Genomic DNA, 14,575 nt, shown 5'->3' with positions numbered 1-14,575 from the left:
ACTTCAAGACTGTACATATCCAGCATTACTGTAAGGCAAACAGGGTTTAACAAGTAGCCACACTGTATTATTCCCCCATTTCTAAGTTTAGGAAGAGTGTGTTCATAGGTTTTTTATTTCTGGTGTCACTAATCAGAGGAGAGATTTGACCTACATGAAAAGCACATCATACCTAATCCCTTAACCAGTGTCATGTTCTTTAGACAATAAAGTGGCAGCACATTAAAAGACTTTAAAATTGCAGCTCCTTCTGGATTCCCCAAACAGTATCTGCCCTCTTCTTTAAACGGGGCTCCTCATCTGAATTCAGGGTTACCTTCACCACATCTGAAATGCCATTCTGCCCCAAGACACAGGGGACACTAAGGAAGATGTCTTCATTAATGCCATATAGGCCCTTAATCATGGTGGAAATTGGATGCACTCTCCTAAGATTCTTCACAATGCTTTCTGCCAGATCTGCCACAGACAATCCAATGGCCCAGGAAGTATAGCCTTTCAGCCTGATCACCTCATAAGCACTTTCAACCACCTGTTTATGAACTTCTTTCCAATTCTCTGAATCAGCATCAGTTCCCAAAGCGGGATAAAGATTCTTCAGAGACACACCAGCCAACATTCACATCACTCCATACAGGAACACTTGAGTCTCCATGTTCCCCAAGGACCCATCCATGACAACTTGAAGAATGGACACCAAGTCTTTCCCCCATTAGGTAATGGAAACGGGCAGAATCCAGATTGCAACCACTTCCAATAACACAGTTTTTAGGAAAGCCACTTAGCTTCCAGGCCACATATGTCAAAATATCCACTGGATTGGAAACAATAAGCAGCTTGCAATTAGGGCTGTATTTAACAATATTGGGAATGATAAATTTAAAGATATTCACATTATGCTGGACCGAATTAAGATGACTTTCTCCCTCCTGCTGACGTGCTCCAGTGGTAAGCACAACCAGCTTTGAGTTTGCAGTCATACTGTAGTCTTTGCCAGAAATAATCTTTGGTGTTTTGAGGAAAAGGCTGCCATGTTGGAGATCCATCATCTTTCCCTTTAGTTTGTCTTCTATGACATCAACTAGGGCAAGTTCATCAGCCAAATCCTTCATTAAGATACTGGTGGCATATGCCATGCCAACTGCACCAACCCCAACAGTGTAACAATTGAAATGACGCCACCTGCTGGAGACTTACTGTAGAAGAGCTCCACCCATGAAGTGAAGGTCTTTTCTTTGGTGTCAGGAAGTGACGCTTGCTGGTGGGAGGAAGAAGGGGGAGTCTGGCGCTCTGACTCAGGCTTTTTCCTGAGGACTCTGGTGGAAAAGGGAGCTAGAAATGCACTCTCCCTTTAATAGATAGATGAATGTAGGCCTTTCTCTCTCTCTTTACGAAATTCTTATTCTCCTTAATAAATGCTTAAAAGTCTAACTCTTGCTAAAGCTTATAATTTATTGGTGACCACTCATTAGATATTTTAGACAGCTAGAATTTTAGCCCTTAACAACAGTGATCTTGTTTTGGGGAACCTGGTCTTCCTTTAGGACATTCAGAATCTGCTGATTCTTGACAGTAGTTGCCATTTTGGGGGAAATCTAGGTTGCTGGTCAGGCTGCGAGGAGTTCTGAGTTAGATGTGAGACTGCTGCTCCCGGACTCACACCTAGTCTTCCATTTCTAATTGACATTTTGAACTGGGTATCTTGTAAACATATCAAAGTCCAAAGAACAAAACTAAATTTATTTCTTTTCCCCCAAAGTCCTTCTCTCTTCCTAACTTCCTTATTACCATTGAGGGTACCACCATCTTACCAGTCACTTAGACTTATACTCTAGGTGTCATGCTCAACTTCTCTTTCTCTCTTACCCCAATATCCAATCAGTTGTTAATTCCTGTTATTTCTACCTTTATGACATTTTTCATAGATATACACCCTCTTCTCTTCTCTGACACTACCAACACCTTGGTACAGGCCCTTATCACTTCATGCCTACACTATTGCAATAGTCTACTGGTTGTTCTCCTTGCCTCAAGTATCTTCCCAATCTGATTCAGCCTCCACTCAGCTGTCAAAGTGATTTTCCTAAAACACAGATCTGACTATGTCACACACTACTACCATTCCCGCACGCCCACTCAATAACCTCCAGTGGCTCCCTCTTACTTCCAGGATCAATTTATGAACTTATGTTTGACTTTTAAAGCCCTTCATGACCTGGTCCCTCTATATCTTTTCAACCTTATTACACATGTACTCTATGACCCAGTGACACTGGCTATTCATTATACATGATACTGCATCTACTGAATCAGAGCATTTTCACTTGTTGGCTGTCCCTCATGCCTAAAACTCTCCCCCTCCCCACTTCTGCTTTTTGGCTTTCCTGCTTTCATTCAGTTCTCAGACAAAACTCTACCTTCTATTTCTTATTTTTATTTTATTTTATTTTTGTGGGGCAATGAGGGCCCCTAGAGGGGGCAGCTAGGTGGCGCAGTGGATAGAGCACCGGCCCTGAATTCAGGAGGACCTGAGTTCAAATCCGGCCTCAGACACTTGACATTTACTAGTTGTGTGACCCTGGGCAAGTCACTTAACCCCAATTGCCTAAAAAACAAAACAAAACAAAACAAAACAAAAACTCCACCTTCTGTAAGAAAACTTTCTCTGTCCTTATTAATCTTGTACCTTCCCTCTGAGGTTATCTCCAATTTATTCTGTATATATATATTCTGTGTGTGTGTCTGTGTGTGTGTGTGTGTGTGTGTGTGTGTGTGTGTGTGTATCTTGGTCATTAAATTGTGAGCTCCTTGAGCTCGGGGACTTTTTTTTTTTTAATATTCTCAGCACTTAGCACAGTGCCTGGTACATAATAGGTGCTTAATAAATGCTTGTTGACTTATTAATCTAGTAAATTAGATTATAGTAATGTTAAGGAAGAGAGGGAAGAAAATAGAAAATGAAAATAGACATAAAGATTAAGGGAACAGGGACAGCTAGGTAGTGCAGTGGATAGAGCACTGGCCCTGGAGTCAGGAAGACCTGAGTTCAAATCTGACCTCAGACACTTAACACTTACTACTGCATGACCCTGGGCAAGTCACTTAACCCCAATTGCCTCACCCAAAAGAAAAAAAAAGAGTAAGGGAATAAAGAAAAAAGGCTTGATACAAAAGGCCTGGTTAGCTCTGTGGAAATACAATGGCTTTCACAGTAGGTTCAGGGATCCCTATTTCTTTCCTCCCAGAGGTAAGGGATGGAGCAATTACTATATCACAATCTCCAAAGGACAGTTGATCCGTGGGGCTTAAAGATATTTGTTGCCTTGACATTAGTCTTTCTTCGCTTCTGTAGCTTGCCTTTAGCCAGTCTAAATAAAGCAAACAGCTCAGGTCTCTGGGCTAGTGGTTCTAAATTAGCCTTTATACTATGGAAAGGACCATTTTATTAGGAAAGGAAAGAGCACCATGTGTGACATCTATGTGTAACTCTGGGAAGACTGGTTACCTGGGGATTTTCTGTGTGTCTGTGGTCCCTTATGTTGTATGTGTCTCTGGGCAGTGCCTTGTGAACTGGAATGTTCTCCAAGATGCTTAAATTCTTAATGTATAGCATACACCAAAAATCCTGGGCAGTGATAACAATGTGCCACAAGGCCAGCAACAACTGTGTCCTCGATAAATATACCTTGCGAGCGCTTTCTCCAATCTATTAGGCACACCTGTGATCAGTTGGTAAGACTTAGGCGGTTAGAAAGTTCAGGATCATAATTATTGGCAAGAAGCCATTCAAAAGATAGTTGAGATACCAGATTTTACATGATTATAAAGGACAATTGGCTTGACAGAAATCTAAATCCTTCTAATTAAAAAGAGCTTGATCCAATTGATTGAATAATAAGAATGAATTTAATCACACCATTCTGAATCACAACAAAAATCTACTTGAAATAGAGCAATGTCTGTGAATAGGTTGCCATCTGGTGGCAAAAGGAAAAGAAATCTTTGTAATAGGAAATGGAAATGGAAAATGTAATGGTCACACAAAAAAGACAGCGATTTGTGCAATAACCATATTGTAAACAGGAACAACTCTGAAGACCTTAAAAACTTTGATAAATGTAATGACCATTCAGAATTCCAGAGTAGGGATGAAGCATGATACCCAACTCCTGACAGAAGAGATCGACTCAAGGTATATAACGTTACACATTTTTTGAACGTGACCAATGAAGGGATTTGTTTTCCTTCACAATTAATTTTTGTTAGTAAAATTTTATTTTTATTTTTTTTTCCAATGTGAGTGGAGTAGGGTAGTATACGGATAGGGGAGGTAGGAATAGGTTTTTTTGGTTTTTTTTTTCATTTGTATTTTTTAGGAGAAGAAAAAGAGTCCAGAAAGAATCTCAAACAAGCAGGGCAGGTTTTTTTTGTTTGTTTGTTTGTTTGTTTTGTGTGTGTGTGTGTGTGTGTTTGTTTTGGTTTTTGCAGGACAATGAGGGTTAAGTGACTTGCCCAGGGTCACACAGCTAGTAAGTGTCAAGTGTCTGAGGCTGAATTTGAACTCAGGTACTCCTGAATCCAGGGCCGGTGCTCTATCCACTGCATCATCTAGCTGCCCTGTTTTTCTATTTTGAGGTTTTCCTTATTGGTCTGATTCTTCTCTTATAGCATGACTGATGCAGAAATATGCATCAGTTTAGTGTTGTTATATATGTGTATAGGATATATATAATCCTACATTGTGTTGTTATATATGTGTATAGGATATATATAATCCTACATCAGATTGCCTGCTGTCTAGGGGAGGGAGTGGAGGGAGGGAGAAAAATTTGAAATTAGAAATCTTATATAAACAAATGCTGAAAACTATCTCAACATGTAACTGGAAAATAACAAAATACTTTTATTTTTTAAAAAAGTAATAAGCATTTTTATTTATAGTTTTGAGTTCCAATTTTTATCCCTCCTTCCTTCCCTCCCTTCCTGCTCACTTCCCTGAGGCAGTAAGCAATCAGATATAGGTTATACATGTATGATTATGTAAAATATTACCATATTAGTCATTTTGTGTAAGAAAACTTGAATAAAAGAAAAAATGAAAGAAAGTGAAAAATAGTCTGCTTTAGTCTGTGTTCCACCAACATCAGTTCTTTCTTTGGAGGTAGATAATATGTTTCATCCATAGTCCATAAGGATTGTCTTGAATCATTGTATTGTTGAGAATAGTTAAGTCTTTCACAGTTCTTTATTAAACAATATAAGCAAGACAGTTTTAAAAGTTACAAAGACAACTATATACTTAGTACAAGGAAAGAATTAGAATTATTCGTTCAGAAAAACCCAAAGGTGAGTAGCATATTCAACAAGTGAACTGGCCAAATAATAGAAAGTTATATAATTTCAAATAATAATAAGAAAATAAGAATGTGTGTGTGTTTCTGTATATGTGTGTGTCTGTGTCTGAGTCTTGGTGCGTATGTGTGTCTATACACAAAAGATATGTAAAGAGATGCATGTAAGGCAGGGGCAATACTTCCATTTGTTTTTTGATTTTCTGTTAAAAGAACATATATCTGGGGCAGCTAGGTGGCACTGTGGATAAAGCACTGGCCCTGGATTCAGGAGGACCTGAGTTCAAATCCAGCCTCAGACACTTGACACTTACTAGCTGTGTGACCCTGGGCAAGTCACTTAACCCTTACTGCCCTGCAGCAAAAACAACAACAAAAAAAGAACATATATCTGAATGACAAGGAAATGACAAAACGAATATAAAAAGACTAAAGAATCTAAGAAGAAAAAAGCATAATGGGAAAAAATTAGGAGACTAGGTGAAGGAAGTAAGTTTTTCATGAAAAAAAAAGCTCAATCCCCCATTAATAAATCAATATTATAGGAAGTTTAACAAAGAGGAATGCCTCTCAGATGAGGAAAGGTCTGGGGGAAACAGAGGGAAGGGCCAAGGCATTAAGAGTATAGATGGTAGACACCCCTGTTGAATAAAAGACACTAAATTTCTCTCCCTGCTTCACTGTGGTGAAATAGTAAACATTAGAAAATAGATCACACAGAACAAGGAGTGCAAGTTGGCCGTAATTAACAGAAAGAGAGAGATGAAGAAGGGAATGGAATAATTATTTATATAGGGCCTACTATGCACAAGGCACTATGCTAAGTACTTTCTTACAAATATTTTCTCATTTGATCCTCAGAACAACCCTGCAGGGTAGGTGCTATTATTATGCCCATTTTTATAGTTGAGGAAACTGAGGCAAACAGAAATTAAGTGACCTGCCCAAGATCACACAGCTAGTAAGTGCCAGATCTTCCTGATTCCAGGCTCAGCGGCCTGTCTACTGCACCATTGGCTGCCTCAATTGGAGATCAACTTCTACAAAATGGGGCTATTTATCTTAGTACTAATTCTTAGTAAGGGATCATTTGGTACTAAATCCCAGTAAGGTTATCAGAGAGGTCATGACTCTGAGAAGCTAGAAAAGGGGTTTGTGGGTTCAAAGGTAGTGTGGTTTGATATTGATGAAGGAAATAAAGAATAAAATCAGACTTTCTGGAATAGTTATAGAAGACTGCACTGCACCTTTATCCAATGGATAAATTCTACAGCATTCTAGAAAGAATAAAGAACAATAAAGGAAATGGAAAGAAAACAACAGTTCTTAGAAAGGGGAATTACAATTCACTATCACTAAAATAAAATATTGGAAGGGATGTGCAGGGACAATTATATACAGAGGCAACAAGTAGGATAAGGAAGACCCTGAAGATCATCTCAAAAATCAGTTCAAGGGGGCAGCTAGGTGGAGCAGTGGATGGAGCACTGGCTCTGGATTCAGGAGTACCTGAGTTCAAATCCAGCCTCAGACACTTGACATGTACTAACTGTGTGACCCTGGGTAAGTCACTTAACCCCCATTGCCCCGCAAAAAAAAATCAGTTCAAGGAGTTGGGCCTATTTAACCTAGAGAGGATAAGACTCAAGTGACATGCTGCATTTAAGTACTTGAAGGCCTTACACGTAGAAAAGAGATTAGACCTTTCCCTGGTCCCAGAAGGCAAAAGTGGGAATAATGGGTTGATAAATTAAAGAGACAATATTGGGTGTCTTTCCTGATGACGAGCGATATTCAGAAATGGAATGGGCTCTGTCAGGAGATGGTAGGTGTCCCTAGCTTAGGTTTTTAAACCAAGCCTGGATGATAACTCATTGTGCAGGTTGTAGAGAACCTTCTTGTTAAGCTGTGAGTTGGCCTTGCTTGACTTTCAGGTCTCATTCTGGAAGCTCCTCACTTTGTTGCCTTTGTCACACACCTTGTTGATGGCCTTTAGAGACCCACTGGAAATAATATGCATGGGAAGCCCATACAAGGAGATTATTTCCTTTCTAAAATACCATGTAGTTTAGATAACAGTGATGGATAGCAGTTTGGAGTATGGGATCTGACTTATAGTCCAGACCCAGTGAGCAAGGGAGCGAGGGGACGACTGCCCGACCATCCCAACCACAGGCTGCCATCCACCAACCCCTGCTCCTTTCGCCATGTCCAGCAGCTCCACCGTCATTGCCATGTGGAGGGTGGTACAGAGCTCTAGCTCAAGGCCAGGCTCCACTGCGTGAAGGTTTCTCAAGCCGGTGCTGATCTGAAACAGTTTTGCCTGCAAAATGCCCCAAATGATCCCTTGCTGACTGGGGTATCTGCCAGTACTAATCCTTTCTGGTCCCCAAAAGTCTGTTCATTCTTGTAGCAAGATGATCTTAAGCTACTTGGGGAAGGATCTCCGAATCCCATCTTCAAATGTGGATCTGTGATGTGATGTGATGTTCTGCAATGTGAATTGTAACTATTCAAAGGAGAGAGAATTCTAAAGCCTGCACAAAAATGTAATCTATATATGTGTAACAACAATGTGCCAAGTTAATCATCCAAATTTCAACGTGTGTCAGACTTTCTCATCTACCTCTCTGAAATTTCATTTCATTTCAATTTCTGTTTTGTACGCTGGCAAGAATATAATATTCAGATTAAAAAAAAAGATAGTCTAGCTACAAAGATGATAGTGTTTATCTGTGAAGGAGTAAAACTGTTAAATTCATGCCACACCCAATAATAGTCACAATTAATATCTGTTTAAACCTCTGTGGCTTCTGCTAAAGTATTATTGTGCCCTTGGACCACTCATAGTCTTATACAAAGTGATAATCATCCTATGTCTCTTTGGGTGATTGATTGTGCTAAAGGATTAAATTCTTACTTTCCTGGATGATCTACTAAGAGAATGTTATTATAAGCCTAGAAGACCTCAATCTCTGTAGTGCAACGGCACTATGATTTACCGTTGGAAAGAATCATAGGCAGGGTCATTCCTATAGCCTAAATGTCATTGTGCATAAACTCATCAAATAATATCTGTCTTCTTTTTCAGGTTCCAAACTTCATGATAGGGTACAGTAAGGCTGGTTTTCATTCAAAAAATATGAGCCATATTAAAAACAACCCATGAGGGTGCAGTGGATAAAGTACCGGCCCTGGATTCAGGAGGACCTGAGTTCAAATCTGGCCTTAGACACTTGACACTAGCTGTCTGACCCTGGGCAAGTCACTTAACTCTTATTGCCCTGTCAAAAAAAAGGTAAAAAAAAATGTAATTAGTCCAACAATAAAACCAAGTCACCTCAACAAGCACTCTGTGCCAAACAGTGTGCTAGGGATACAAAGAAAGGCAAAAACTGTTACTTCTCTCAAGGAACTAACAGTCTAATAGGGGAGAAAACAGGCAAACAACTATGTAACAACAAACTATATACAACATGACTTGGAGGAAATCAGGAAGAGCTTTATGCAGAAGGTGGGATTTTAGCTAAAATATGGAGGAAGGCAGCTAAGTCAGGAGGCAGAAAGGAGGGAGAGCATTCCAAGCATAAAGTTAGCAGATAAAAATGCCTGGAGTGAAGAGATGGAGTGTCTTGTTTGAGGAACAGCAAGGAGGCCAATGTTGCTGCACTGCAGAATCTGTGGCATGAAGAAAAGTAAGATTGGAAATTTAAGAAAGAACCAGGGTAGGAAGGGTTTTAAGAGCTAAACAGATAACTTTATATCTGATACTGGAAGTAATAGAGAGGCATTGGAGTTTATTGGAGAGAGATGGTATGGTTAGGCTTGCATTTTAGGAAGATCAATTTGACCTCTGAATGGAGGATGGTCTAGAGCAGGGAGGCAAGGAGATCAAGTAGAAAGGTTGTTGCAATAATTCAGGCATAAAGTGAAAAAAGGTTGCATTAGGGTGATGGCAGTGTCAGAGAAGATAAGATAAATATTGTAAAGGTAAAATTGACATGACTTGGGGGTGGAGCCAAGATGGTGGAAGAAAGGCTGTGACTCTCCCAGCTCTGGAAAACCTGTCCACATACCTCCAAAAATAATGTGGTAAGACAACTCTTGGTGCAGCATAACCCACATAAGAAGAGAGTGAGACTCTTTTCCAGCCAAAGATGGCTTAATTGGGTGACTGGGATGACCTCCTGTTCAGGCTGAAAGAGGAGTGCAGCACGGAGCAGGACCAGCCTCCAGCAGGTAGCACCTTGAGAGCCTCAAAATCTTCAGCTGCTTCTTCTGAAGCTCGGCTTGCGGACTGCTGAGGGGGTCCAATGGTTGGGGGGGGGGCATAGCTGCAATCTCTGCTGGAACTGGGGAAGGGTGTCCAAGTTGTGAACCAGCAAGCAAAGTTGAAGGACAGCCACCCAGTGGGGGAAGGGCACAGGCATGCCAAGCTTCTGACCATAGAGAATCTGATTTCAATCAGACTTCTGTTTCTGGGTCAAAGAGAAAGCAGGCTGTGGTTACTCACAGGCCAGGCAGGCTGAGAAAAAGCCCAGTCACCCCCTGGACCAAGCTGTAGCTCAGAACAGTGTGTCCTGGAAACAATGCTACACTTTAAGAAGGAGTTAAGGGGGCAGCTAGGTGGTGCAGTGGATAAAACACCGGCCCTGGATTCAGGAGGACCTGAGTTCAAACCCAGCCTCAGTCACTTGACATTTACTAGCTGTGTGACCCTGGGCAAATCACTTAACCCTCATTGCCCAACCGAAAAAAAAAAAAAGGAGTTAAACATCAAGAAATAGGGGATCAAAATGAGTAAGCGGAAAAAGCAGCAGTCTATTGAAAGCTGCTTTGGGGGCAAGGTAGACCAGAATACACCCTCAGAGGAAGATAATAACAAAGTTAAAGCTCCTGTATCCAAAGCTTCCAAAAAAAAAAATGAATTGGTCTCAGGCCTTGGAAGAACTCAAAAGGGACTTTGAAGAGAAAGTAGGAGAGATAGAAGGAAGATTTAGAGAGGTGGAGGAAAGAATGGAAAGAGAAATGAGAGTGATTCAGGAAAGTCATGAGAAAAAAGTCAACAGCTTTAAAAGCCAAATGGGAAAGGAGATACAAAAGCTCTCTAAAGAAAATAATTACCTAAGAATTAGGATTGAACAAATGGAAGCTAGTGACTTTATGAGAAACCAAGACACAGCAAAGCAAATCCAAATGAATAAAAAATAGAGAGCAATATGAAATATCTTCTTGGAAAAACAGCTAACCTGGAAAATAGATCCAGGAGAGGGAATTTGAAAATCATTGGACTACCTGAAAACCATGACCTACCAATCATCTCCTAAAAGAGATCCCCAAAGGAAAACTTCCAGGAATATTATAGCCAAATTCCAGAGATCCTAGGTCAAGGAGAAAATATTGCAAGCAGCTAGAAAGAGGGAATTCAAATATTGTGGAGCCAGTCAGGATAACACAAGATCTAGCAGCTTCTACATTAAAGGATCAGAAGGCATGGAATATGATACTCCAGAGGGCAAAGGAATTAGGACTAAAATTTAAAATCACTTACCCAGCAAAACTGAGTATAATCTTTCAGGGGAAAAATGGGACTTCAACGAAAAAGAGGAGTTTCAGACATTTGTGATGAAAAGACCTGAACTAAATAGAAAATTTGACTTTCAAATACAAGACCCTAAAGAATCATAAAAAGGTAAACAGGAAAAAGAAATCATAAGGGACATTAAAAGGATAAATTATTTATATTCTTACATGAGAAGATAATACTCCCAATACTTTTCTCAGTATTAAGGCAGCTGAAAGGAATATACTTAGATAGCACAGGTGTGAATTGAATATGAACAGATGATATACGTAAAGCATTTATCCTTGTTTTCTCTAGGGCAGGCAGGGTGGGGTGGCTTGTGTCTGGGCCTGGATTTGGGCTTGGGACCTCCAGGCTGATGCTTTGTCCACTTTGTCACCTAGTTGTTCATGATGATATCTTCAAAATAAAGTTAAGGGGTAAGAGGAGTGCACTGGAAGAAAGGGAAAGGGAGAGGTGGAAGGGTGTAAAGTAACTCAGATAAAAGAAACAAGAAAAAGTTTATGGAGTGGAGGGGAAAATGGGGAAGGAGTGGGGGAGTTAATGAGCCTTACTTTCATCAGAATTGGCTCACAGAGGGAATAACATAAACACTTAAGTGGGTATAGTCATATGTTTTTCCCTGAGGGAAAGTGGGAGGGAAAGGGGGAAAGGCAGGGAGAGGTGAATGAAGGGAGGGCAGACTAGGGGAGGGGCAGTAAAAAGCAAAACACTTTTGAGGCGGGATAGGGTGAAAAAAGATAGAAAATAGAGTAAATATCAAGGGGAGGGAATAGGATGAAGGGTAATACAGTTAGCAATAATAATGAGCAGGATGCTATTAGAAGGACATTTGAAAAATGCAAACCATCAACAGAGGAAGAACTGATGGTATTTGAATACAGATTGAAGTATAATTTTGTTTGTTAATTCCTCTTGCTAAAGTTATTCTATCTATTTTCTTTCATAACTTTGAAGATACTTGGCATAATTTCACATGTATGACATATTAAATTGCTTGATTCCATAGGGAGGGTTGAGGAGGGAGGGAGGAAGAAAATTTAGAACACAAAGTTTTTTAAAAATCAATGTGGGGACGGCGAGGTGGCGCAGTGGATAGAGCACCGGCCCTGGAGTCAGGAGTACCTGAGTTCAAACCTGGCCTCAGACACTTAACACTTACTAGCTGTGTGACCCTGGGCAAGTCACTTAACCCCAATTGCCTCACTAAAAATAAATAAATAAATAAATTTTTTAAAAAAATCAATGTGAAGAAACAATGAGCAGGTGGATTTCAGAGAAACTTACATGACTTACAGAGGACTTACATGAATTGATGCTGAATGAGATGAGCAGAATCAGGAGAACATTGTACACAGTATCAACAACATTTTGTGTTGATCAACTGTGATAGACTTGACTCTTCTCAGCAACACAATGGTCCAAGATAGTTTCAGGGGACTCATGATGGAAAATGCTCTCCAAATCCAGGGAAAAAAAAAGAACTGTGGCATCTAGATACAGATTGCACCATACTATTTCTACTTCTTTTGTTTTCCTCTTATGAGGTTTTTCCCTTTTGCTATGATTCTTCTTTCACAGCATGACTTATGTAGAAACATGTTTAATGTGATTGTACATATATAACCTATATCAGACTGCTTGCTGTCTTGTGGGAAGAGGGAGGGAGAAAGATTTGAAACTAGAAATCTAATAGAAACAAGTGTTGAAAACTATCTCTACATGTAACTAGAAAATAATAAAATACTATATATTTTTTAAAAAGTAAAATTGACATGACTTGGCTACAGATTAGTAGTGGGGGATAAGAGAGGGAAAAATTGAGTATGAAACCTGGTATTTCAAGCCTGGGTGATGATAGGATGGATGGTGGTACCCTTTACAGTAATAGGGAAGCTATGAATAGAAGAAAGTTTTTGGGGAAAGAAAATGAGTTCAGTTTTGGATCTGTTGCATTTAAGATATCAATGAGATATATAGTTCCACATGTTCAATATGCAGTTGTAGATGAGATAATGAGATAATAATGCTAATGATTATAAAGATGATGACAATGTGTCTGTCTTTGCAAAGATAGAGTGAGCTGGTTTTGGATGTCATAAGTAATAGTACTATCACAAAAGTTTTCTTCAACATTGGGATAGTCTCCTCTAACTCAACAGCTTTATATAACATCCTCTTTCTCAGAAAACTTGTGAGAGGTTTCACAAACCTTGAGTATCTGGGGATTGATAAAAATTGTATTGGTAAAATATTTCCTCTCCAAGAAATTAATTTAACTTAATTAACTTTAATTCACTTGACTTCTTTGGGTAATATTAAGTCCTATGTGGTTCAAACATAATTTGAGTTCATTCTTAACTCAAATGACCCCAACCCAAATCCTAGGCTCTGGCAGAAAAAACTATTTCTAAGCTTTACATTATAAATATTGTCAAAGCAGCTGGATGAGTACTTTACAAACCTGTGGGATAATAATAATTAGCATTTATAAAGTCTTTCAATGTTTGCTAAATGCCTATACGTTACCATTTTTTTTTATAATCACAACAACCCTGGGGGGTAAATGCTTCTATTATTTCCATTTTGCAGATGAGAAAATTGAGGCAGAAATTATTTTCTGAGTGTGATTCAGATATTAATGTACCCATGGGCATTGAGGAAAAAAATAATCAAAGTTCCAATAGGTTATAATGTCGCTCAAGAAGCTAGTCAATGCAGTAAGAAAAAACCCAAGGACCAAACACTTAAAGAAAAATTAATTCCAATACTACATATACTGTTTGAAAAAAAATAAGTAGGGGGCAGCTAGGTGGTGAAGTGGATAAAGCACTGGCCCTGGATTCAAGAGGACCTGAGTTCATATCCAGCCTCAAACACTTGATACTTAATAGCTGTGTGACCCTGGGCAAGTCACTTAACCCTCATTGCCCTGCAAAAATAAATAAATAAAATAAAAAATGTGAGTACTTATCCTCAAAGCATGGATCTTTGAGTTTATCAAACATTAAATTATTACAGTCATTTACTACTGTGTCTTGTATACCTAATCTATTCTACTGATCTACCTAATCTATTCTACTGATCTACACACACATATATATGCATATGTATATACATATATGTATACACACACACACACATATAAATTTTTTTTTTGGCCAGTAAATGAGGGTTAAGTGACTTGCCCAAGGTTACACAGCTAGTAAGTGTCAAGTGTCTGAAGTCGGATTTGAACTCAGGTTCTCCTAAATCCAGGGCCGGTGCTTATCCACTTTGCCACATAGCTGCCCTCCACCATTCTTCTTCTTATTGTTTTTTAGCAGTACCAGATAGTTTTGATAATCACTGCTTTATAATAGAGTTTGAGATCTGGTATGGCTAAGCCACCTTGCTTTGCATTTCTTTTCATTAATTCCCTTGATATTCTTGATCTTTTGTTTTTCCAGATGAAGTTTGTTTTTTTCTAGCTCTATAAAATAACTTTTTGGTAGTTTAATTGATATTGCACTGAATAAGTAAATTAATTTATGTATAATTGTCATTTTTATTATATTGGCTTGACCTACTAATGAGCAATTAATATTTTCCCCAATGTTCAGACCTGACTTTATTTGTGTAAAAAGTGTTTTGTAATTGT

At 39.1% G+C, this 14,575-nt stretch overlaps 2 pseudogenes; one reads left to right on the top strand and one right to left on the bottom strand.

The window, feature by feature from the left end:
• Positions 1 to 232: 232 nt before the first annotated feature.
• Positions 233 to 1,589, bottom strand: LOC122729274 (annotated as a pseudogene).
• A 5,969-nt stretch (positions 1,590 to 7,558) lies between these two features.
• On the top strand, positions 7,559 to 7,764 carry LOC122727577 (annotated as a pseudogene).
• The last annotated feature ends 6,811 nt before the right edge of the window (positions 7,765 to 14,575 follow it).

Source organism: Dromiciops gliroides, chromosome 5 (assembly GCF_019393635.1).
Source record: "Dromiciops gliroides isolate mDroGli1 chromosome 5, mDroGli1.pri, whole genome shotgun sequence".
NCBI lineage: Eukaryota > Metazoa > Chordata > Mammalia > Microbiotheria > Microbiotheriidae > Dromiciops > Dromiciops gliroides.
This window is presented reverse-complemented; position numbering and strand designations above follow the sequence as displayed.